This window comes from Apodemus sylvaticus, chromosome 13, assembly GCF_947179515.1.
Source record: "Apodemus sylvaticus chromosome 13, mApoSyl1.1, whole genome shotgun sequence".
Classification (NCBI taxonomy): Eukaryota; Metazoa; Chordata; class Mammalia; order Rodentia; family Muridae; genus Apodemus; species Apodemus sylvaticus.
Genome location: NC_067484.1, coordinates 94,800,431 through 94,827,308, shown reverse-complemented (window position 1 = coordinate 94,827,308; position 26,878 = coordinate 94,800,431).

Here is a 26,878-nt window from a genome sequence, read left to right as displayed (position 1 = left end):
GCTTTTTCAAATTTTTTCAAGTGGAGACTTGTCATTTCAGTGTACTTACCAAGAGACTTTCTCCTGCTACTCCTCTGTTATTAAAAACCACACACCTAAAAATGAGGAAAGAACTCTTGTTATTTCTCTAAATGATTCTTCCTAATAATGTACTATTGAGACCATCTTACTAGCAATACCCTGCAGCATTAAAATAGTAACAGTGTTGGACCAGGAATGTAGCTCAGTTAGTAAGGTGCTAGCTTGGCAAGCATGAAGCCCTGGTAAGGGTGATGCATGCCTATAATGCCAGCACATACAGAAGCAGAGGCAGGAAGGTCAGAGGTACAGGTGGTTTTAACCCAGGTATTAGTAGCAAGTTTGAGACTAGGTTTGCACAGATGGAGACCCTGCCTCAAACATCTGCCAAACAAACACACTGAAAAAGTCTGTTTTAGGGACTTTTGAGATAGCTTAGCTGGTTACAGAACTTGCTGCCAAGTTTGACTTGAGTTTCATCCCATGACCTACAAGATTCAAAGAGAGAACTGAATCTTGCAAGTTGTCCTCCAAGCCCCATACAAGCACAATGGTGTATTCATATGTGTATGTGTGTGCGTGTATGCGTGTGTGTGTGTGTGTGTGTGTGTGTGTGTGTGTGTGTGTGTGTGTGTGTGTAATTAATTAATAACTCTCTCCAAATGATACAAACCCTTTGGCCATACAAGAGATTAAACCCAGGGCTTCATGTTTGCAAGCAAATCACTCTTACTACTGAACTATATTAACAGAACTAAAGAGTTAAAAAATTCTATATGTGGGTTTGATTAGAAAGTTCCATATTGGTCTCATGCTACCTTTTCCTGCCCAAAAGTGTATACTTTAAAATATTTTTATACATGCATATATGTCCCCAATAACCATTTCTAAAACAATTTTAAGTCAAATATGCACATTGTTGGTTCAAATGTCTTCTCTATATTGTATTTACAGCATTATCCATATACTAGAGACCAACTCTTATTTCTCAAGGTTCAGAAAACATGGTAACCAGAATTTTATTTTTAAAAAATTAATATTTACTTTATCAGAGTATAGTGGTGAGTGCCTTTAATCCCAACACTCAGGTAGATCTCTGAGTTTGAAGCCAACCTGGTCTACACAGTGAGTTCAAGGCATCCATGGTTGCACAGTGAGACTTTCTCCATTGTATTATTGTTATTCTAAGACATGGTATCTACTACATTGCCCAGGCTGGTCCTAAACTCAGGTTCAAGTCCCATGTCAGCCTCCCACATTCCACTATTCCTGGCTTTCTTTATCTTTCCCCCCCTAAAAAGGAATGGCAAGACAGACTAAATATAAATAAGATGTATGCTGACTACAAATATCCACTTGCATAAGCACCTAAGCCTTTAGTCTGAAGTTCCTAGTCAGGTAAGAATCACTTTAGAGAGCAAATAGTAAGGACAGATTCAAATGGCTTCTGCGGCAAGATGTTCTATGCCTGCCACTGTAACAAGGCCATAAAGGACAAGGTGATTTGCAGATGCATGCAAAAGCACTCTGTCTACCTGGGGCCATCCTCCAAACTGCAGACTGTGCATGTGAGCTTCCCTTCCCCAACACCCCCCCCCCCACACACACACACACTGTGACTGTCTACCACCTTGGCAGAACAAGTTTTACACACTTTACAGGGCCACTAATATTAGAATGAGCCATTCATTCAAAATGTCCATTAAACAGAATCTACTGAACTAAGGACATCAAAGCCCACAAGAGAGATAAGAGAGAAACAAAACAGCCTTCAGTTAGACTGGAGAGCTGTGGGCCGTATTCTTAGCCGACAAGAGTGCTATGACTTGCCATGGGAACGGCCAATGTCCAGTGAGTGGCACAGAAAGTAAAGCTCTCTGGGTTCAGCATGGCAGAGTTCATTAAGGAAGATTTCACGGAAAAGCAGATAAATCTTATGCTGACACAACTGTAACAAAGATACAAGGAAAGACTAAAATGTCCTAAGAGTGAGGGAAGTAAGGTGTTATAGTAGTTGAATAATGGCTACTCTGGTGGTTTGAAAGAGAATGGGCCCCATAGGCTTATATATTTGAATGCTTGGCTCTCAGTTGCTAGAACTGTTTGGGAAGGATTAAGAGAAATGGTCTTCTGGGAGGAGATGTGACACTGAAGGTGGGTTTTGAGGATTCAAAATCCCACACCAGGCCCAGTCTAGCTGTCTCTGCCCCTGTTTGTGATTAGATGTGGGCTCTCAGCTACTGCTCCAGTGTCATGCCTGCTGCCCTGCTGCCATGCTCTCCTCTAGAATGATCATGAGCTAACCCTCTGAAACTACATAGGCCCCCAGTCAAATGCTTTCATTTATAAGGTGTCTTATAAAAGGTCATAGCATCTGTATGGTAACTAAGATAGCTATCTAAAGGGTAATGGATGTGCATGTCTGTGTCTGTGTCTGTGTCTGTGTGTATGCAGGCACCTAAAGAGGCCAGAAGAGGACATCAGATTGCTTGGAGCTGGACTTATGAGTTATTGTGAGCTACTTGATGTAGGCACAGGAAACTGGATACAGGTCTTCTGCAACAGCAGCAAGCATTCTTAACTGCTAAGTTATCTCTCCAGTCCTTGGTACAGAATCTGAATGCAGGGTTAGAAATGGGGGTCTAGTTCCAGAAATGTCAGGGCAGAGCTTATCAGACTAACCCTTCCACAGAGCAGTAACTACAATCTTTCACAGGTAGAGGTAGAGAGCAGCACCAAGGCAGGCAGAAATGGAAAGCCAAGCTGACAGAGAAAATAAGAGTACCAGGAAGAGTGCTGAGAAGACTCCCTGTTTGTTGGAGATTGGTGCTAATACTTTAAATCTGCATGTCCAGATGCTGAAGGCCCTTGTCCCCAATTGGTTTTTGATCTATCAATAAAGATGCCAATGGCCAATAGCTGGGCATGGGGCGGGACACTGAGAGTTGCACAGGTAGGATGCAGAGAGGAATGGCAGAATAGTCTGAACTAGGGGGAAGAAGAATGGAACACAGTAGCAGCAGGAGATAAGGCTACCCAATCATGCGAGACTTCTGGTAAGTGGCCATGGCCACTCCCCCTATTGGGCCTAAGGTAGCAGGGGAAGGTTTAGGAGTGTCCAGCCTTTGAGGTAGCCAAGGCATTTTAAAATTAACTTGTGTGTGTGTGTGTGTGTTTGTGTGTGTGTGTGTGTGTGTGTGTGTGTGTTTCCATTCATGGACTGCAGACCAGAGATAGCTCCTGAGCTGGTGCGTGCCTGAGACTATCTGGGAGCACAAAGAGATGTAGGGGAAACTCACCACTACATATGGTACCCAACATGGTGGGCAAGGACCCACTATTAAGTAATTTAGGTATTCTGAGATGGAATACACACACAAAAATGGTAGGGAGACTGGTTTCTCAGCAAGCACATGAAACTGGAACAAAGGAACACAGCCACTGGCAGGGATTTATCCATCTGCCTGCTAGGAGGAGACAGAAGAATAAAGCTGCCTGCCTCCAGCCACCAGGTAAATCAAGGATAGAGATTTAAAAATCTGATTTAATTGGTTTTAAGGGAATATACAGATTTTGCCCAAGTCATGTGGTGATTTCTTCCTGATGTTCAAAACTAAAACAAAGAGCTTAAGATGAGAGGCAGAGGGCCAGATGGTAGACACAGCAGGTATTAAGCTTCACAGAAGGGAGAAGTTAGGGAGAATGAATGAATAAATGCGTTAAAGGTATTTAAAAGTCTTGCAAGGGCAAATTCTTGGGATCTATGAACATGGTCTACACAGGATTTCTGGTATTGTTAGCAGCCTGGTATAACAAAAATTAGAGCCTATAAATAGGCTTATACAGTAAATAGAAGGGAATTAATTAAAGTTAAATACATAGGTAATAAATGTTGAGGCATTTGATCTTAAAAAAAAATAGAGTGAAGGCAGGGGGTAGGCAGTCTACCTATCTCAGACAGAAGAAGATTAAGCCTTGAGAGTTAAATAAAGAGAAAGGGGCAACTACCATATGTACCCACAGAGATAATCTTCATAGTAGGGAAAATTTAAGTATATATAATGTGTAAAATATTGAGGCTTCTGATCTTAAATTGTAGGTGGAAAAGATGCTAAAGCTAGCTGTCTTAAATCTAACCAATTTTCTAATTTTCCTTCCCCACCCATTTAAATAATTTCTCATTGCCTCTATTTAGGAGGAAGAAGCCATGGAGAGTTGTCAGCCTTATTCCTTGAGTTTGGGTGTCTGGTTATGGTTATTTTATACATTATAGATAGGTTGTCATTTTATGGGATTACTTTGGAATTGTCATAATTTTGAAGAGGGAGGAAGTAGATGGGATGGCTTACTAAATTTATTATTTTTGTTTGTTTGTTTGGTTGGTTGGTTTTGGTTTCTTCGAGACAGGGTTTCTCTGTGTAGCCCGGGCTGTCCTGGAACTCACTCTGTAGACCAGCTTGGCCTCGAACTCAGAAATCTGCCTACCTCTGCCTCCCAAGTGCTGGGATTAAAGGCACATGCCACCACTGCTACTAAATTTATTCTTGAAAAAAGAACTGTGTATCAATAATCTTACATTGGTATAAATCTTTGTAAGTAAAATTGAAGTTACAGTTTCTTACATTGGTACAGAATGTATATGTTGATATATAATTATGGTTTTCATTGATATGGATCTATATATTGGTACAAAATTTGAATTAATATTGTTACTCCTAGATAGGCATTGTGCCTATGCAATTCATTTAAGAACAAGATGATTAAGTAATGCAAGTTAAGGAAACTCTTGGGTTGGTTAGATTCTAATTTAATTATGATAAAGTGCTTTTGATTTACTCAAATAGAAATGGCTAAGAGCAGCGATGGTTTAACAGTTCAAACATATTTTACATAGATAGTCTTCAAAAACTTCAGAAATCCACAGAATTCGACATTTAATGTTATTTCATTATTAAGGATCATTTGACAATGAGACATGACTGCTCTAGACAGTTTCCACATTCTCCTTCAAAGAAGAATTGAGCCTCTTTACCTCCAGGTGAGGCTGTTGTCGTGGCAAGGTTATAACAGGGCAGAATTGCCTATTTCATCTGCAGACAAAATACTGTCCAAAAAGGACAAACAGGTGGGGTAGTAGATTACTAATCTCTGCCAAGACAAGGTAAACTAGTCCTTCATATTTCTACTGCATTTCTCAGAGTGCCAGATGGTTCTGGTCTGAAAGGCTGAAGACAGATGTTCCAATGTTATAAGAAATTAGGGGACTGTTCAGGTAGTCAGCTGTCTCTACAATTTGTGTAAGTTTGAGAAGCTATGTTTGGTGCTTCCTATATACTCAGGTAATATTTAATTTGTTCTTGGATTTCTGGTGGGGCTGAAGATTAATTATATTCCAATAAGCAAACAAGTTGTTTAATATTAAAGATATGCTAGAAAATTAAAAATGTGGTTTTCAGATGGTGTTACAGGCTAAAATCAAAACATAATTCAGTATAGAATCGTAAACTCTTTAAGTTAGGAAAGATGGTAGAGTACTTTAGCTAATTGACCAATATGATGGACTGGATGTTAATTGTATACCATACTCTGCAATTTACATAATTGTTGTGGTTGTACTCAATTCATGTCTGAGAGAAGGTGATTTGTTTGTTTGTTTTTTATAGGACAGGAAAGGTAAGATGTTGGAGATTGGTGCTAATGATTTGAATCTGTGTGCCCAGATGCTGAAGGCCCTGGTTCCCAACTGGTTGTTGATCCATCAATAAAGATGCCAACAACCAAAAGCTGGGCACAGTGAGGGACACCAAGAGCTGCTTGGGTTGGATGCTGAGAGGAACGGCAGAATCACCTGAACTGAGGTAAAAGAAGGGGATGCAGTGTCGGCAGGAAATAAAGCCACCCAACCATGTAAGACTTTGGATAAGTGGCCACTGGCCACTTCCGCGATTGGCCTGGGGTCACAGGGAAAAGTTTAAGAGTGTCCAGCCTTTGAGGTAGCCAAGACATTTTAAAATTAACTGGGGTCTGTGTGTTTTCCATTCAAAAACCCGAGATGGCTGCTGGGTGGGTGGGTGCATGCCACCAGCTGGGAGCACAGAGCAGAGTAGTGAAAACTCACTGCTACACTGCTTAGTTCTGGTGAAGATGGGAGTAATTGGTACTTTTCAATGACAGACAAAAATCCAATAGAAATACTTGGTTTTAGAAGCTTGAAGAATATAAAGCTTGGGAGAACTATCAAAGTTGAGAAATAGGGAAGACACAGGAAGAACTCTAAATTCTAAATGAAAACTGGGCCTGAATTTCTCCATAACTTCCCTGTTCGCCACCCCTGCCCAGTGATTCTAAGCAGCATCTTTAAGGATGTAAACTAGACAGTTATCCTTGCCAACATAGCAATTTCCAGGTCAGCCAGGACTATAGCATGAGATCTTGTCTACAAACAAACAAAAATACTCCAATATCAAAATACCTGATATACATGTAATTGAGATTCGGCAAGAAAAGACAAGAATGAAGAAAAAGAAATAAAAAAACTATACCCCCCAAACTTTCCAGATTTGATATAAAAATATCTAAACTTATAGATTCAAAGAAAAAGGGGAAAATAATAGAAATTTAAAAAATCTAAACTGTCCAAGAAATGGTGGTGTGTGTTTTAATCCCACCTCTTGGGAGGTAGAGGCAGGTGGATTTCTGAGTTCAAAGCCAGCGTGGTCTATAGAGTGAGTTCCAGGACAACCAGGACTACACAAAGAAACCCTGTCTTGAAAAAAAACAAATAAACAAACAAACAAAAAAACCTAAACTGAGCGGGGCTGTGGTGGCGCATGCCTGTAATCCCAGCACTCTGGGAGGCAGAGGCAGGTAGATTTCTGAGTTTGAGGCCAGCCTGTTCTACAGAGTGAGTTCCAAGACAGCCAGGGCTACACAGAGAAACCCTGTCTCGGAAAAAAAAACCAAAAACCAAAACCTAAACTAAATTATAAATGGTATACCTTAAATTTACCATATCAATTACATTAAATATAAAAGGACTAAAAGTCCCAATTAAAAAGTAGAAACTATTAGACTAGACAAAAAAAGATCTATATACACATGCATGCACATACACACATATAGTCTGTGGAGCTTTGTTTGTTTTGCTTTTCATTTCAGGAGTTCTATATATAGTAGTTCTCTGTCTGTCCTGTAACTCACTGTGTAGACCAGGCTGTCCGGCTATCCTTGAACTCACAAAGACTTGCCTATCTCTGCCTCCAAAGTGCCACAACTAAAGGTGTGCACCACTATGCCCGGCTTAGTTTTTTAGTTTTTTAGGCTTTTGTAAGTGGGAGTTGAAATCACTGGGTAGCTGAGGATGATCTTGAACTCCTGAACCTCCTGCTTCTCCTTTCCAAAAACTGGAATTACAGCCTATTGTATCTGCTATTTAAGTTTAAAAATCGAGACACTTTGAAAGTTAAATAATACAAAAGGTTGTATCATGTAAACAGTAAACAAAAGAAGGCATGGGTAGTCATAATAATATCAGTTAAATACTTTGTGACATGAAATTTAAAATGACCTATCCAGTTTCTGGCTTAGGCTCAGAGAAGGGACAACAGGTACTCTGTCCCATTGTAAAGGTAAAAGCCCCTGATGGTTCAAGAAGCTGGCCAAGAAGTCAGAGGATGAACACAAGGCTTCCAAGCAGAAACAAAAAGAGGAGCAGACGAGGTTCAAGGAGCTAAAACAGAGCTTGAGTGAAAGGGCTCCCTAACTGTAGGTGAAATAAAATACCATGCAAAGAGCAAGCTGTTCCGTACGCCCGAGATCATAGTGACTCTCGGTTCACTCGAGTTAAATACCTGCAGTCTTTGTTCTAACAGCCTTTGCCATCTACAACGTGAGCTGCCTGACACAGGTGCTCAGAACTGAACTGGGGTTCTCTGGAAGAGCAGCAATCACTCTGAACTCACTCCCAAGCCATCTTCTCAGCCTGACATTATCTTGGCATGCATTATTTATGGCATTTTAAAAGAGCTGCTTATTATGAGCTGAGCACCTAGACATCTAAGGGTATAAAAGTTGTCAAAGGACATTTGTGTGCCCCTACATGCCAATCATCTAGAATATGGAGAGGAGAGCAAGGGGCATCTGGAATCCAAGGCCAACGTTAGCTACAAAGAGAAGTCAAGGTCAGCCTGGGCTACTTAACACCCTGTATCAAAAAAATTAAATTGTTAAGGCTCCTCAAGAACTAGTAACATTCCAAACAGCTTTTATTCAGCTCACCACTTCTCTGTCCCCTACCCTCAAAGGCTACATTTAATAGCCAAAGCAGCAATTCTGGTTATCTTTGATGAGAGTTAAACCTTAGTGGATTAACTGTGGATTTAAAAACCAGAACAGCCAGTTACTATTTTATGAATATGGTTAAATTTTCAGTCATGATATATCTAAAACTAGTGGCTGCATGGACAAAAGCATCAAACGCTTCTTGCATATGAGGAAAGAGAAAACCTCAAGCACAGCTGGACTCAAGACTGCTCTCTCAAGAGTTGTCTCTCACACACCATTTTATAGAAATCCCTCTTTCAGCCCTGTTGCCTCTGGCTTGAAATTCACTCCACAGCTTTCCAATGCTCTCATGTTTTATCTTACTCACATGAATCCAGTCCTGCTCTCTTTTTTTTAAACATATATGCTGTCAACTAAATATGGAGCCTACTTAGCTGAGTGATCCCAGGTAACAGGGTTGTGCCAAAACATGGCATGAAGCATGGTCTGCAGGTTAACAAAGATGGCAGCAGCCTGTCTTTCCTGCCTTTGGGTAGCACTGCCCAACCAGGCATGCTACCCTAGACTTTCTTAGAATGGTGTCTTTCTGGAATAGGCTTCCCAGTGTACTCTGCTTCTGTCTGGCCTGGTCAGAATATCAAGGCTTTTCCTTATGACAGATAATGCACTCCTGTGGATTCTAAGAACAATACTTTAAAATTTTTTGTTCTTGGTGAGTGACCAACCAGCCAATGTTCTTTATATAGACTGCCCTGTAAACCTAAGAGGTGGAAGGAATTTCTGCAAAGAAGAAAATGTAAGGGCAGGAGATCAGAATAAAATGTATTCTGGAGGCACATGGGGTGGAACCCTGGGGTTTGAACTCAACCCGACTCAAAGATCCCCTGACCCACCTCGCGGTGGTTGTTATGTAAGCTAGTAACATTTGTGTCTCCTTTTCCAGGGAGGAAGGAAGTTCTGAACACAGAGCATATTTCCTAGGAAAGAGCTCTGACCGTGAAAGGTTAGAGGTCATTTTTGTTTTCGCTTCTCTGTGTATGTGTGCGTTGAGGATGAAAGCAAAGCCTTGGGCGTGCTAGGCAAGTACTTGGCTACTCAGATACATCTTTATCTCTGAGGCTTACCTCACAGTGAACTATCTAATAACGGGCTCACTTGTCAGTATCTACCAAAAGTATTTTCTAGACTATGATTACATAATCTAAACCTTTCATCAGTGTTTTCTAATATGCGTAACCTAGCTAGTCTCAAGAACAAGGAGTGGTAATTACTTCATTTCTCACACTTAAAAATGCTATTTTTACAAAAAAGTGAGTTACCAAGATAGAAAGTTAACTTAAAATAATTTCCAGTCTTGACTAGGAGAGGTAGTATGTTGTTTCAACAGCTTAGCTTCTTCAGTGTGGTGGTACCCTCGTCCTTCATCCCCTGAGGGAATCTTCACATCACCCAAGGTACCACTAACAATGCTGAATGCTACTGATCATTGAAATCTAGACATCATGGTTACTACACCCCTAAATACAACTATAAGCACAAAGTAAAGACACACTTGAAAGCAGTCAAATTTTAATCTTAAACTATCTCCCAAATGAATCTCTCCCCTTGCTGCCAGTAAGTAGGTTCTACAGTGAATCAAAGGGGCATTGTCCTTTAGATCACAGAACAAAAATAGTGCTTTCTCTAAGTAGGAAAAAAAAAGTCGTGAGATACGCTTCAAAACACATCTTAATGTTGAAAATTTCTCAACAAAATTTAAAAAAGGAAAAAAAAAGACCCTCTTCCTTTTCTTCTAACTCAGCTTCCCAATCTCTCTACTTTTCCTGTCAGACTTATCAAATGTCTGCTCAGCTGGTCTCCTGGGGACATCTTAGGAGATGAAAACAAGCCACTTTGGCTAAGTTCCTGGGAATCAAATCCAGGGCCACATACATGATAGACACGCACCGTAGCTCTGAGCTGAACTCACGGTCCATTAGGTGTGCATCTGTACAGAATGCGAGGGGGTTTCTACCTCTCCTCTACCTTCCCTCTTGGGTACTGGGATTCAAATACAATAGCTAGAGCTGAACTGATGGGGCAGGAGCGATGGCCCAGTGAGTTAAGTGTTTACTGTGCAAGCATGAGGACCTGCATTGTGTAAAAGACAGGCATGGCAGAAAACACCCATAACCCCAGAGTGGACGTGTGTGTGTGTGTGTGTGTGTGCACATGTACATGTTTGTGTGTGTGCAAGTGTGCATAGAGAGAGAGAGACGGGTGTGGCCAAGAGGCTTGCTTCCCAAGCCAGTCTACTAAACATGGAGAGCCCCAGGCTCAGTGAGAGACCCTGCCCATCCCCACAGAAAAAGAGAGCAAAGGAAAGGAGGAGAGAGAGAGAGAGAGAGAGAGAGAGAGAGTGACTGACTCCCAGCTGCCACGTGTACACATAGGTAAGCACCTTTCTATCTATATAGATGTTCATCACATACATGCCAGAGCTGAAGTGTTCATTGGCACCCTCAGAAAAAAAAAACAAAATAAAACAACAAAATCTGGACTGAGGAAATGCTTCAGTCTGTTCGACAGAAACTTGAGTCTGATCCTCAGAACCCATTGTATAAACTAAACTGCTCATGGGGTTGGGCACGGAGGAACACTGGCTGCTCTTCCAGGGGATCTGGGTTCAATTCCCAGCACCCATGTTTCAGCTCACAACTGTCTGTAACTCTGATCCCTGGGGATCTGACACCCTCTCTAGCCTCCACAGCTATCAGGCATGTATGTGGCACACAGAAATATATGTAAGCAAAAATACATGCACATAAAAATACATTTTTACAAAGCAGGACATGGGCATGGTGGTGCACCATGCAGGGTAATCCCTACATTAAAGAGGTAGAGACAGGCAGTCTCTTGGGCATCAATGGTCAGCCAGACTTGTCTGTTTGCTAAACTCTGGGACAGTGAGAGACCCTGACTCATAAAACTAAAACCCAGGGATGGTATCTGAGGAACAATACTGGTTGTTTCTGGCTTCTACGTGAATACAGAGCCAGAGTGCCTGCATTCTGGCACTGATGTGTACCAGACAAGCTGTGACCACCTTTTGGACTTCCATGGGAAAGACAGACATCTGTGCCTTGACTTTAACCCAACTTGGTGCTGGGGATCCAGCCCAGGGCCTCACGCAGGCTAAGCAAGTGTTTGAACACTCAGTCCAACTTGGATCTTGTTGGGGCCATTGTTAGTTTCCCGTCCCTTGCAGCCAACTCTGGCTCTGCAGAATGCACACTTCTCTGTTTCTGCATATACTATCATTTCAACTAGAATATAGGTTCCTGGGGAATATAAGCTCTGATACTGCACAGCACCAAAATACTTAATGACTGACCTAGATTTCAATGAGTTTGTTATTATATAATTCTGGATGGGTCACTCTTTAATATTAGCTGGAAGCAGAACATAATGATAAATGGGTTTTTTTTTTAAAGGGCCAAGGTAACATCTGGTCCAGATATAGTCAGATTCACTCCCTCCCCCCCCCCCCCCCCCCCCCAGTTTTTGATTTGCTCCAGGGAATCAATTCAGAGAATGAAAACAGTTTAAGAAAGCATGGTATTATTCTGGTACATATTACTACCTATTCTGGTATATAAGCTACTACTACATGTATGCTCCTTTTATTATGGGTATTTTTTCATTTTCTTGATGAGTGTTTCACTATATTGCTCAGGCTAGGCCCCAAACTCTGGGGCTCAAGTGGTCCTCCTCCTTCATGCTCGTGAGTAGACTCTAAGTATAGCATCACAAAGAGAGATTCTGTGTATGTGTGTGTGTGTGCCTGTGTGTGTGTATGTGCATGCGTGTATTGCTACAGTGTACATGTGGAGGCCAAAGGACCACCTCTGGTGTCAGTCCTCAAATTCTACTCTGTTTGAAACAGGGTCTCTGTCATTATCATCTGCTTCATATGCAAGGCTTGCTGGCCTATGACCTCCTGGGGTTCTTCTGTCTCTAGTCTCATTTCCTGGGGTGCGGGGGTGGGGCAGTACGATTATAGACACCTGTGCTGTATTGTGTCTACTCTCATTGTTGTTTTGTCTTTAAATGTGGGTCCCGGAGATCTCAAACACAACTCCACATGCTTATGTGGCCAATGGTTTTAGTCTCTGAATTGAGTTATTTCTTCAGTCTCTGAATTGAGGTTTTTAAAGAAGCCAGCAAAGGAGGTGGAAAGGTGGCTCGGCAGTTAAGGGCACTAAGCTATTCTTCCAGAGGAACCAGGGTCAATTTCCAGCACCCACATGGCAGCTTACAACTGTCTGTAACTCCAGTTGTAGGGGATCTAGAGCCCTCAGAAAGACATATGTGCAGGTAAAACACTAATGCACATGAATAAAAATAAATACATCTTTAAAAAGAAGCAGCTCTAACATAATGATATTATCTGTCCCTTGGGAGTGATAATGCCTGCCGTTTGTAGCAGCTGGGAGGCAGAGGTAGGAGAATGTAAGAGTCCATACCAGCCTGGACTACATACTAAGTTCTAGGCTAGCCTAGGCTAGAAGTGAGACCCTGTCTCAAAGAAAAAAGACTTTTTGTTATTAGCAGGGACTAACCATTTCCTAGCCCTCTGATTTCCATGGCATGTTTTTCTTGTGGTCTCAACCTTTCTCATTTCACATGCTCTCTAGGAAATGGATGTCTCAATAGATTGATAAAACTGCAAAGAATGTATCTGGCTCAACAAGAGTCTCCTTCAATGGACATTCTGCAATCATGATGCTGTGAAGATGGTCATAGTAGGCAGGTCAAATATTCTTCTTCTGAGTCTACTTACCTTTGACCTAGTTAGGAACACCTTTGCTCATAATTATCTCACTAAACTTTGGCCCAGTTTCCTTCCCAACAATCATTAATTTTGAGTGAGTGGAAAATGTGTTTACATCAACTATAAACCCTTCTGTCTCATTGATCTATAGACTGCTAGTTAGATTCTCTCTGTCTTAGTATCTTACCAGACAGCATCCTAAGTTCCCTGCTGACCTGACAGAACTCATGCTCTGCCAAAGTACCCCATTTTACATACAGTAATAAGCAGAATTAGATCCTGGCATATATGTATGTTTATCTCTGTTTACAAAACTCTGTATTAGGAGACATTACACTAATGTCTGTCACATGTCCCTCAAAGGAAATGAGCTGTGGCTTGCGCTTTTAAATTATAAAATTTACTACTCTGAAGTGATGACAGAAAAAAGACAAACTTTTCTATAGACACACTTTATACAAACAAGCACTATGTGCACCCCAACTATGTTCTCTGAAGTAGGAGAGGGAACTGTGGTGGGGAGATTCAGTTAACTGCTTGGAATCTCTGTAAGTGGTGGTCCCGACATGTGAGCCCAGGTTTAACTTGAAAGCCCATCTAGGTTCCAGCCTATTACAAAGCTTTCTGCAAGCCTTGTCAGCTGCCAAATCCCCAGCCACACCTCCAAATAACTGAGCTCCTTTTTGCTTCCTTAGAACACAGTACAGCCTTCTTTCAAGCTTTCAGATTTACGTTTCACTTCAGTGGTCTCTCAAACTTCCTGTACTCTGTGGTAAAACCGAAAAACATTTTGTAATTCTCAATCCTGGCTCACTGACTCTGAGAGGATATCTGATTTGCCTTGGTCTGACTTGTGGCACGTTGCAGAAGGAATACTGTGGAGTTCTCAGCTGGGCCTCCGAGGCCGTGATGGCTGCTGTGCTTGTTCAGTCAGCCTCCTTCCATCAACAGAACAGAGCAGTTCAGGGTGAGCCTGCATGCAGATGACGCTCCAAGACTCTGAGCTGAGTGGCCACAGCAGAGGTTCCCCCAGCATCTAGACGTCGCAACAGCTGACAACATATGCACAAATGATCCTGGCCAAGGCCCCAAAATACCTTCAGCAACCTTAGCCCAAACTGCCCCACCCCTGGGACTAAGCAGAGCAGTTGTTTTAAACCACTAAGTGCTGGGAGGGTTTACTAAATTGCAAAGCTAACTGATACAGCCTGTCCAACTTAGAGCAGAGACTTGATTTTTTTTTCCTTAAGGCTTTATTTGTAGAACCCAGAAACTGAGAGTATGTGTTTTGCATGTACTTATTAGTATGGGTATATGTGTGGGTACATGTGTGTGGAAGAAAAGTGGTTAATGCAGGCTGCCTTTACTCAGTCACCATCTGTGATTAGTTCTTCAAGGGTCTCGGAGTGAGCCTGAAGCCCATCAACCTGAGTGGACTGGCTGGTCTCACGAGTGCCAGGGCTGACTTCCATCTCCCTGGTGCTAGGGTAATAGGAACACATCACTGTGTCCAGACTTTTTTTTAAAAAAGATGTATTTATTTCTATGTCATGTGTTTGTTAACATATATGTATGTGTACCATGTTGCATGCCTGGCACCCATGGTGCTCAGAAGAGAGTCTAGAATTGATTTACAGGCATCTGTAAGCTGCCATGTGTGTGGGTGCTGGGAACCCAACCTAGTCCTCTGCAAGAGCAGCTAGTGCTCTTAACTCCTGATTTACTTCTCCAGTCCTTATGCTCATTTTTTCAAGTGTGTTCTGAGTATATGAACTCAGGTTCTCATGCTTACTATGCAGGAACTGCACTGAGTCATTTCCTCAGCCAGATAGGAGACCCTTGACAACTGAAAAGAAATGGTACTAGGTTCCAAGGTCACTGATGAGCTTACTGATCTTGCTTTCTTCCTTCTCCAGGCAAAGGCCAGTCTGATTCAGCCCAGAACAACTCACTTTCAGACTGGTGCTCGCACAGTGTGTGAATGAAACCCTGGGTTAGGTCTGCATAACCTCTGAACCCAGAGTAGGAACAAATTCATAGTCATAACACTCTGAGGCTAGAGCAGGAGGACCAGAAGTTCAAGGTCATACTTGAATAGTTCTTCAAGCTGCTGACAAGGAAATGGCACAGCCTTCTCTGTCTCACAAGGTCCCGGAGAAAAATACAAGGTTTCTGATTATTTGTTGTCTTACTTAACATTTTGGCAACTTTGTAACTTTGAGGTAAGCCTGAGCTACATGAGATCCAGTCTCAAAGTTGGAGTGGGTAGTTTTGTAGACCTCCAGCTTTTTATCATGACCAAGTTTGAGTCGTAAATTAGAAACAAGCATTTTAACTGGATGTTGTTTAAAATGAAATAATAAGAGATTCTTGCTACTTCCTAGCAACCGTGTTCCAGAATATTGTACCTGAGTTTCTGAGAGAATGCTTTTTTATGGACAGAAGAGGTTTTGCCTGTGTAAGATCATCGTTAACTTGTTAAAACAGAATTTTCTATTATGCCATTTCTCTTTTTACATCAAAATGTTTTTATTCACATAAATTCAACCTCAGTTTTTCATACAAACGAGTGTTTCCAGTTTAGCAAGAGTTGACTCTAAACACAAGTCACAGATTGTACCATTGCAACATTACCATCAGCTAAAGAAGACTAACACACACACACACACACACACACACACACCACTATCTTTCATAATCGCCCTGCTTTAAGACTCTGAAGCTGAATCTGAAATATAAAGCTGCTAAGTCACATGGAAAAATTGTACCTGGTGGCTAAGTAGAATAATGGTGGCTCAAAAAATGCTGTGGTATCAGCTGGCTACCAGCCACAAGCACCTGCAAATTCAGGTGGACAAAAAAGGAACTGATTGCCTGTGGAAAAATAAAGATGACCTACAAGCTGATGCTGAACATTTTTCACACTTGGACCTAATCTAGGCAGATAATATCAGCAAATCTAAGATCCAAATTCAAAGTGTGGTGTGAGAGTCTCTGTCTATGGTCTCTGGGAGTTTGGAGTTGCTGTTCTGCATAGTATTGCTCCATCAGGGGCTGCAGCTGTATGTTGGTGGGGGTGGTTGCTCATTTACCCTTGGTTCTTGTGGTTAGTATGCTAAGAATCATTTCCTGTGAGGTGATAAGTTAGGAAATGGAGACAAAAGAATCAGATGTAAGTAATAGTAATAGCTTAGGAGATTGCTTTATTTATTCATGAAGGTGTGTTGCAGGAAGGAGAGGTATACACCTAAGGGGGTAAAAACCTTTGTTTTGTTTGAGATAGGGTTTTCTCTATGTAGTCCTGCCTATACTGGAACTCACTCTGTAGACAAAGCTAGCCTTGAACTCACAGAGACCCACCTGCCTCTGCCTCCCAAGTGGTGGGATTTAAAGGCAAGTACCACCACAGTGGTGGTGGTGGTATGAGGGTTGTTATATGTACCCTGATAGCCTAGAGCTTCCTACAAAGACTAAGCTAGCCTGGAATTCACAGAAATCTACCTGCCTCTGCCTCCCTTTGTTGGGATTACAGGTGTGCCCCATCATGATCAGTCGCCTGAAATATTGATATATCTGTAAGAATTAAGTAAAAAACAGAAAATAATATTTCACAGGTACCTGTATCCTAATTCTTCACTGAGGTGGATCATATGAAGGATGTAGGATTCCTTGCTTGTTCCAGTGAGGCAGGCAAGAGCAAGATAGTAGGTCTGGTGCTGGCATCCACATAGCATGCACTGTTATTGTTATCAAACCAGTCCAGTGAGATCTGCCCTCCGTCTGCAGTTTTAATGAGTTCACTGCAAGTGAGAGTTCCAGAGGCATTACTGAGCAGTCCTTTCAGATGCATCTTGATGTTTTCATTCTACAAGTATACATTATCTTGCCATCTCAAAATAACTTACCTACATTCACAAAATATATACATAGGCATTAAGTCATCTCCTTTTATCACAAAAAGTATTATGAAGATTAATGTCAAAAGGGGATATCAGGGCAATTGGTGTATATGTGTGGGTGTTTGTGTTAATGTGGTAAAAAATACATTATATGCATGAACAAAATTATCAAAGAATCAATATAATATTTTAATTAATTTAAAAAAGAATAAGCTTCAAAGAACTTCAAATATTTGGGTGAGAGTGTGGTAAAGCCCCTGGATAGCATGCACAAGGTTTTCTATTTATCTGTGGTACCACACACACACACACACACACACATAGCCCTTTATATATCTACATTAATTTTTTTCCTTATTACTCTCAAATGCCTAGCCTCTATTTGATTGAGGTCATACAGATACCAACAGGGAATTATGAGGAAGTCCAGGGCTGACTGGTTCTATGCTACAACTCTTTTGACTCAGTGATGCAGCCCCTCACTGAGTACCTTACACAATCTGCTTCTTGAACAACTTCTCACATAGCATCTGTGGGACCAAAAGTACAAGTTGGCAGGAAAAAAAGGAACTCTGGAAAGACTAAATGACTCAGGGAAATTAGTAACAGACACCATTTAAATCTCCTGGTTAGTTATGTCCCCATCCATGTCTGCAACACCTCAAAGACATTATCCTCAAAAAATCCATGTGCTTATTACTGAGTTCTTTTGTGGGAAGACACACAAAACCTAACGCTATTGATAGCTGTCTAGCCCCTATCCCAGGATCGTCAATATGTGAATACATTATGCATTTCATCAAGGTGTCTAGTTTCTCAAGGACAAATTGGAAACGACAAACTGGAAAACAGTACCCCAGTTTCTCTCTGCCCTCCACCCCCCCCCCCCGCCCCCCCAACGCTTCTCACATCCCAGAAATAAGCCAGGACGTTTATTCTGTTCACATTAGGATGAAAAGGAGACAAAACAAAAAGGTGGGTAGGGGCAATACCTGAATATTTTCCTGCAGCTGGAGGTAGGTAGGTGGGTAGAACTGCATCCCTCCATATTTTCTTGTCTTTTTAAACATCGTTTCTTTTGTTAATCACAGGTGTATTAACTAAGAACTGGAAGCCGGAATTAAAACCAGTGATTTAGAAGACACATCTCAAGATGGACATTCACTTACTTCCTGTACTGCACCGGGGCTTGGCAGTGATGAAGGGTCTCAGCAGTGTCTGTCCTCGGCTCTCCCAGCACCAGACCGTCGGGTAATAGGTTTTCTGTCACCACGGGACAGTGGTCCTGTAGGAAGCGGCTGAAACTCTCCCCTCCAATCACTAACTGGGGTTTCTGTAGGGAGAAGCAGCATCGGTAAGGGGTCCAGAACAAAGTTTACGGCGGTCGTAAACCAGCAACCAGTGGATTTATCAGTGTCCCTACCCGAAGGCCACGCGCGAACCCTCCGATTCCATCTCCCCGGAGACTGACGCACAGAATTCACAATCACAACAGTCTCAAGCTGCGCTCAGTCTCATCCCGGGAGAAAGGCGAACAAGAGTCCGGGTGCCCTTCCCGAAGTACTGCAGCTGTGCAGGCCGGACCGAGGCCGGGAGGACCCTAGGGGCAGGACTCTGGACCTCAGCAGGAGGCCCAGGGTTGCCCGCGCACCGACGGGTCCCCGGGGCCCGTCAACGCTCCACACTGCCCCCGCCCCCGGCTCAACTTGGCAATGCTGCTCAGGTAGTAGCAGGCATAGGCGACGCTGAAGCCCAGGATCAGAGACAAAGCCCACGCCCGAGCCGAAGAAGCCGACGCGAACCTGGTGCTCCAGGTAGAGCGCCAGCTCCCGGGACAGCACCCGCAGGTCCAATGGCCAGGCGCTGCATGGTGCGAGCCCAGCGCAGCTGCAGCGGAGGCCAGCTCGCCGGAGTGCCGGGGGACCAGAGACGCCGGGAGGAGGCGCCTACGGGGTGGAGGCGCGGCTTCTGCCTCAGCCAACGGCGGCCCAGGAGGGCGTGGCTCAGCCCGGCCTGCCCCACCCCACCTGCGAACCTTCCAGACGCCCGCTGGAACGCCCCGGGTCGTGGACCCTTAGTGTCCCTCCAGAACCAGGAGAGAGCGCGCGAGCTAGACAGACACAAAAAAACAAAAAAACAAAAAAACAACAACAACAACAACAACAAAAAAAAAAACAGGCCGGGCTGCTACTTTGCTACTTGACCTTGAACTAGTATACTCAGCCCACCTCGGGAGGCAGCACTTTGCATAGGGCCGGCACTTGCTTCTGATTCCAAAGCAGATGGAAGGAGAGCTTGCAGGACGCCGGAGAGAAATCCTCTGTCCTATTGGAGCTTGTGTCCCCTAGAGACTGTTTAAAGGAAAAACATCCCATCAATTGCAAGACGCTCATGCTGGATTTTCAGTCTCCCGGCGAATCTTTTAAATAGCTAAGGGCTATTAAATGAGAACTAGGTCTAGGAAAGGTCAGGTACTGGAAATAGGATTCAATCATGTGGCTCGTTAATTAACTCAGGTGTATGACTACCTAGGATGTGCACAGGAAACCATTTATGAAGTAGGCTCTCTTAGACTTGTTTGTGGCAACATAACAGAAATCTGAGAGTTAAAGACATCTGAAACAAGGGTGGCAAGATTAAACAAGGAAACAGTGAAGGTAAGAGCTGCTGAGACTACAAAAAAAATGCACAGAGTTCTAAATTACTTTAATATATTGCTCTTTTTCTTTTTAAAGAGAGAGTCTTACATAGCTCAGGCTGGACTTGAACTCACTATGTAGCCAAGAACTTAACATTTTCCTGCTTTCAGCTTCCTAGTGCTGGGATCATCAGCCAAACTGGGATTGCCACCAAGACAAGTTTATTTCCTGCAGGGGGATGGAAACTCAGGGCTTTGTGCCTACCACACAAGCACTCTACCAACTGAGCTACATCTCTATATATCTATATATCGCCTATATGTACAATCAATATATTTTTACAGCAGCCCTTGGTACTTGTATTTGTGGATCACACTATGAAATGGCAATACATGTCTAATCTATAGGGATCATTCGGGGTAAACTAGCGTGTCCATTGCTGCGGGTAAGTCATCACCCCTTTATGTTGGCATCCTAACAGTTCTGAAATAATAAAGTGTTGCCCACAAGTTAGGATTGTAAATTAATGATCTCTTACTTCATAGGGAGATGAGATGGGTTGGAAGTGAGCAATTTACTTGGTTTTGCCTTGGTCATTGAGGCTTGTTGGAGTTGGTCCCCAGAATAACTTCACCTTCACTGAGTAAGGCTCTCTGGATATCTCCGTCTCACTTTGTTTTGGTTTTGTTTCTCTAGACCAACAGTTCTCAACCTGTGGACTCGACCACTTTGGGGGCATGGGACCGATCCTTCCACAGGGGTGGCAAATCTAATATTCTGTATATCAGATATTTACATTATGATTCATGACAGTAGCACAGTTATGAAGTGTCAATGAAAGTAGTTAGAGACCAGCCTGGGCTACAGGAGACTCTGCCCCCCTTCCCCAGTGTTGCAGAACTTGTCCCATGACAGCAACTCTTCTGGGTTTTTGTTTTGGCCTTGAGCTGTGCTCTGGGAATGGCACTGCTACCTCTGAAAATAAGATGCTATCTGTCATCTCTGCCCCCGGCTTGTGGGAATTCCTAGTGGTCCCTGCCTCTTAACTTGGCTGGTGTAAGTAGAGTTAAAAAAAAAAAAAAAAAAAATGCAGTCTGGGATAACAGTGTAGCTTTCCTCCAGGAAAAACAACCACCTGGTTTTTATTATTTTTCCTGAGTGTGTGTGTGTGTGTGTGTGTGTGTGTGTGGTGGTGGTGGTGGTAGTGGTGCTGGAGATTGAGCCCCACAGCCCCCATGCAATGTTGGAAGTGCTCCAACGACGTGTTATGTCCCCAGGTCTCATTTTCAGCTACAGTCTATAGTGAAAGGCAACTGGAGAAGAACTTTTGAAAATAAGTGAGCAAAGACTTAAAATTTAGCCCAGCTTTTGGTTGTTATTACAGAGGAGGCAGAGAGTGAAAGTGGCCTGAAAGAAGAAAGAGGCTTGTGTTTTCTGGAAACTGGAAGTCCAGAATGAGGGACCTCATCTGACAAGGGTCTCATACATGGCAAACATCAGAAAGACAGCAGGTTATGAAGAAGAAGCAAATAATGAAAGTGCTCTTACAACATCTGCACCCACCCAGTCCCATGAAACCAAACACTTACTACCTCAAGAACTAACTTAGTCCTTCCAGAAAGGGAGGAACTCTCTTGACCACCCAATTATCTCTTCAAGGTAAGTGAGCATGGTAAGGGCTCTTCAAGTCCTCACTCATAATTAGGGACAAAATTTTGACATGAATTTCAAATAAATAATTATTATTATAATAATATATTGATATATGCTATATATACTATGTTAATATATGTTATATATTTTATATAGTATATATAATATATATGTTACATAGCATATATTACATAATATAGCATATTATATATTCACAGCATATGTGATATAGCATATTTCATATATATGTGTGTGTAGATATATATATATATATAAAACAAGTAGTGCATTATATACATATATAATTCCAGAAAAATACAAAAGAAAGAAGAATGGATGATTCCAGAGAGTGAAAATAGGCAGCTAGATTTGAAAAACATAATTGACTTGTTATTAAGTACTTTTTTATACCTTTTACATTTTGTATCATGTTTTTTGTTTCACATGTAAATAACAACAAAGGACAAAGAGAACTGTATTGGTTAACATTGTTTCAAGGTTAAAGCTAAACCATAGAAGGGACCCTGTCTTCTAAACTTTGGAGGAATGTTTTTGCTGTCTAGTCAGATCTGTGAAGGTGAAGGTGTGTGAGTGGAGCATATACATATATGCTGGACATGGTGGCCCATACCTGTAATATATATATTCAAGTATATTTACTTAATTATAGTTGGACTATAGTCCCCAAGCACATTATTACATTATTTTTTTTTAAGTTTTATTACATTGATTGATTGATTGAGTGAGTGAGTGAGTGTGTGTGTATGGTGGATCCCATGGAAAGGTACACATATGGAGGTCAGAAGATGACTGCAGGAACAGGTTTTCTTCTTCTACCATGTGGGTCCTGGGGATTGAATTCAAGTTGGCTTATTTGGCATCTTGGTACCCTTACTTTGGGCTTTGGCCACTGAAGCTCTTTCATTTTGGATACAAATTCTTGTTCAGCCCTCCTCTGTTGTTTAAGGATCCCTTGCTGTCTAGTCCCACAAGGGATTATTTCTAGTACTGTTACAGGCCTACTTCTTGGCTATGTCCAAAGCCTAAAGCTAGTTACGTCTCTAAAGAGCCATGGTTTATTCTTTCTTTTGTAAAACCAAGAATGATATAACCAACAACATTGGAGTATCACTGCCTTTAGAGATACTGTGAGCTCAGCAACATATACATGTATACTATCCATATATCTGCAATGTTTCTATCTGCATCTATCTGAATATACAAAATAGCTCAAGATGAATTTCTTAACTCTCATATGAATTCTCTGAGAGTTTATGAGGAAGAGTTATATCTCTTAGCAATGGTTTTTTTTAAATGCAATAGGGTACATCCTGTACCTTAACCTTCTCCAGTCTAACAAGTCAGCAACAGAATCCAGTAAAGAAGAGCTTATGATTTGTATTTACAGAGAATTCCAGAACGGAGAAGCATGGTCAGACAATGAAAACAAATTAGGTTTTACTCAATTTAAAATGTGCTATACAAATTACTATGAGAAATAACAAGAGTCATTAAATTAATATGCTTTTTGTTAGTAAAATACTGTGACCTCCAATTTCAGCTCTGTATCTTATTGTTATAATCACGGTCCTAACATGAGCACTATGATTTCGACTGACAGACATTACCTCTTTTAAAAAAAAAAAAAAAAAAAAAAAAAAAGGTCTTATTGGAGCTGGAGAGATGGCTCAGCAGTTAAGAGCACTGGCTGCTCTTCCAGAGGTCCTGAGTTCAATTCCCAGAAATTACATGTGGCTCATGACCATCTATCTGATGCCCTCTTCTGGCATTCAAGCGTACATGCAGATAGAGCACTCATACATTAAATAAATAAATCCTTAAAAAACAAAAACAAGAAACAGTCTAATTGAAGCCCTTACTATGGCTTCGAACGCATAGTAGTTTTCCTGCCTCAGCCACTCTAGCTTTAGACATTAACTAGAGACTATTCATCAAAGACATACACTACAAAGTATAGCTTAACATATATATTATAGGCTCATTCTACTCTAAGAACTGAGGATGAAAAATCCCCAAGATAAGAGGAGTTAAAATATGGAAAGAAAGAATGCCTACGTGGCCCAGGATGCTTAGGAATGAAGGGTAAAGGGTCAGCTGAGTCTGGGGCTTGGACTTCACTCCAGTCTGCACATTCATACTGATGTTTGGAGTCTTAAGTAGAAATGTGTACATGGCTTCTCTCAACACTAATTTGTTTATTAGATTCAGAGCCAAGCTGTATCCACAATAGGGAGAAAAATTATCCCTCCTTCCTCCAAGGTGACTGGCATCATTTGGGAATACCTTTGTGTAGAGAGGATTTATAGCCCAGTGGGGATGGGGGAGAGAGAGAGAAGCAGAGAGGGATGTTCTTTCCCCAGGAAAAAGCCAAGGACATACTTTTTATGATGCAGGGAAGGAAGGAAGGAGAAAAGGGAAGAGGAAGAAAGGAAAGGAAGGCAGCCAGATACAGATTATAAATACAATGACTAAGACAAAGATCTTATCAGAACTACAGCTTAATTCCTCTGGTTCTACTTCATTCAAAGAAGCAATTTCCTTTTAAATATTATTATCCACCAGCCTGCCTGCCCTGACTGTCCTGGAATTTGGAAGGTAGCAATACTTTGCTTCCTGACTTAAGGAATAATACGCATGCACTGCCATATCATTCTTAAGCAAGGCAACTCTTCTAAAGTGGATTTCACCAGGCTTAGCTGTATATACACTATATGACAAGAGGATATAGTCCTTGGAAAGGAGATTCGAACTGCAACCCAGGTGGAGGCAGTGTCCTTCCCTGTCTTAAAAATCACTGTACCCTCACAAGGTGTCTTACTTTCCTATTGCTGTGACAGAATAGCATGATCAAGACAACTTATAAAAGACTACATCTAATTCAGCTTATGGTTTAGACAGTAGCTCTCAACCGTCCTAAAGCTGTGACCCTTAAGTACATTTATGGTTGTAACCCACAACCATAAAATTACTTTGTTGCTACTCATGATTGAAATTTTCCTACTGTTATTAATCAAACTATAAATACTTGATATGCAGGATATCTGATATACAATCCCCAAAGGGATTGCGACCACAGGTTGGGAACCACTAATCCATGATGATAGAGCAAAAGTATAATGGCAGGGATAGCTTGGAGCTCACATCCTGATCTCTAAACAGTGCACATAAAGAGGCACATAGGAAATGACATGGGCTTTTGAAACCTTGGTGCTTACCCTGCCAGTGATATAGCTCTTCCCACAAGGCCACATCTCCTAATCCTTCCCAAGTAATTCTGGGGAATTAAATATTCAAACTGGGAATTAAATATTCAACTGGGGATTAAATATTCAAACATATGAACCAGTGGGGACCATTCTCATTTTATTCTCTGATACATACCATTCTGTTTCATCCCCTCTCCTGCATGAGGGAGTCAGGATATGTGACTGTGATGGAGTATTACTCTGGTGACTGTTACTTCACACAACAAAGGTAAAAGGGATTTTGCAGGTGTAATTAAAGGTCTCTAGTCAGTTGACTTTGAGTTATCAAAAGGAAGATTATATTGGGAAGATCTGATCTAATCAATTTCAGACCTTTTGTACTGGCTGGTTTTGTGTGTCAACTTGACACAGGCTGGAGTTATCACAGAGAAAGGAGCTTCAGTTGGGGAAGTGCCTCCATGAGATCCAGCTGTGGGGCATTTTCCCAATTAGTGATCAACGGGGGAGGGTCCCTTGTGGGTGGTACCATCTCTGGGCTGGTGCTCTTGGGTTCTATAAGAGAGCAGGCTGAGCAAGCCAGGGGAAGCAAGCCAGTAAGAAACATCCCTCCATGGCCTCTGCATCAGCTCCTGCTTCCTGACCTGCTTGAGTTCCAGTCCTGACTTCCTTTAGTGATGAACAGCAGGTGTGGAAGTATAAGCTCAGTAAATCCTTTCTTCCCCAACTTGCTTCTTAGTCATGATGTTTGTCCAGGAACAGGAACCCTGACTAAGATATCTCTAAAAAAGAGATCTGGATCAGGAGTAGAAGAAGTCAGAGGCTTGACTGCTGGCCCTGAAAAACAGCTGCCATGAGCTCCTTAGTGGCAGTCCAATGCCTTTTGTAAACAACTGTGTGAGCGTGGAAGAGGACCTAAAATGTCAGACTCCACTACAGCTATGAGCAGCTTGACTCCAGCCTTGTGGGACTCTGAGCAGAGGGCCCAGCTAATCAGATCTGGGGTCTTTATTCACAGAGACAATAAACAAGTGTGGAATCACTGTATCTGTGGTTTATAAAGCAGCAATTAATTGATATATCAGTCATTTCCATTCTAGGGTGCTTTCATCTATTTGTCTGTCTGTCTTGTTCTCCCGAATGTTTCTTATCAGTTAAAGAAACTCAAGTTTTTATAATCTTATAAATCTATTCCTAATCACATGTCCCCGTGTACTTACTGGTCTATCTGCCTTCCAAATAATAGCTAAATATTTTGAAAGAATGGTGTGGCATTACATACAGCTTACATAATGAACAAGATAGGACACTGTTTTTCTTTCATGTGAAGGCAGGTAATATAGGGTGTTGGTGGCAACTCAAAGAATTGAGTGTCCCAAGATGCTATTTTCTATAGCATAATATATGGTCCTGTGGTTTCTTTTATGACTCCCCCAGTCTTTTTAGTTGTATTGCAAGTAGGTAGAAAGGGCAGGTAATAGAAGGGACTGTCACCTGTCTAAGGAGTGATCTCAGATACCTGTTTATACCTAATTCTATAGAACTGGGCCACATGGCCACACTATTTTTATGAGAGTTTTGAGAAAGTCTATCTATAGTCAGGCACATAGCTCAACAGGGTACATGAGGTCTTAACAAAATTGAGGCCTTGTTTGTGAAGGAGATGGTGGTTTAGTCTACTTATGTTGCTATGAAAAAAATACTTTAAGTTAGGCAAAAATTTTAGCAGTGGAAATATGTTACTCAAGTACTAGAAGCTGTGAAGTCCCAGACCAACATACCAGAAATGATCAGGTGTAGTGGTACAGTACTCTAATTCCAACTTGGGAGGCAGAAGCAAGGGGAGCCTACAGGTTTGAGGCCAGCCTGGTTTACACAGCAAGTTCCAGTCAGGGTGCAGTAGTTTTCTTATTGCTGTCACAAAATGCCTAAGAAGATAACTTAAGGAAAAAAGAATCTATTCTGGCTCACTGTGAGAGAACACAGTTCCTGATGAGAAGGGCAGGGGTAGTGGCAGGCACTTGAGGGGGCCAGTATCTAAGTCAGGATTCAGAGAAAGGAGGGGGATGGGAAAAGGGGAGGGAGAGAGCAGAACAGAGAAGAGAGCTGAGGGAGGTAGGAGGGGCTGGTATTCAGTTTATGTTCTCCTTTTTATTCAGTGCATGACCTCAGTCCATGGAATGGGGCTGCCCATATTCAGGGTATGGGTCCCCACCTCACTTACAACCCCTGGAAATTTAGTAACCTGATAACACAAATATTTTAAAATTATAACATTTCCCTTGTGGTCTCTAAAGACTCATGTTCATTTCCCAATACACCATTCCTACAGCTCACCCCTAACCCTGC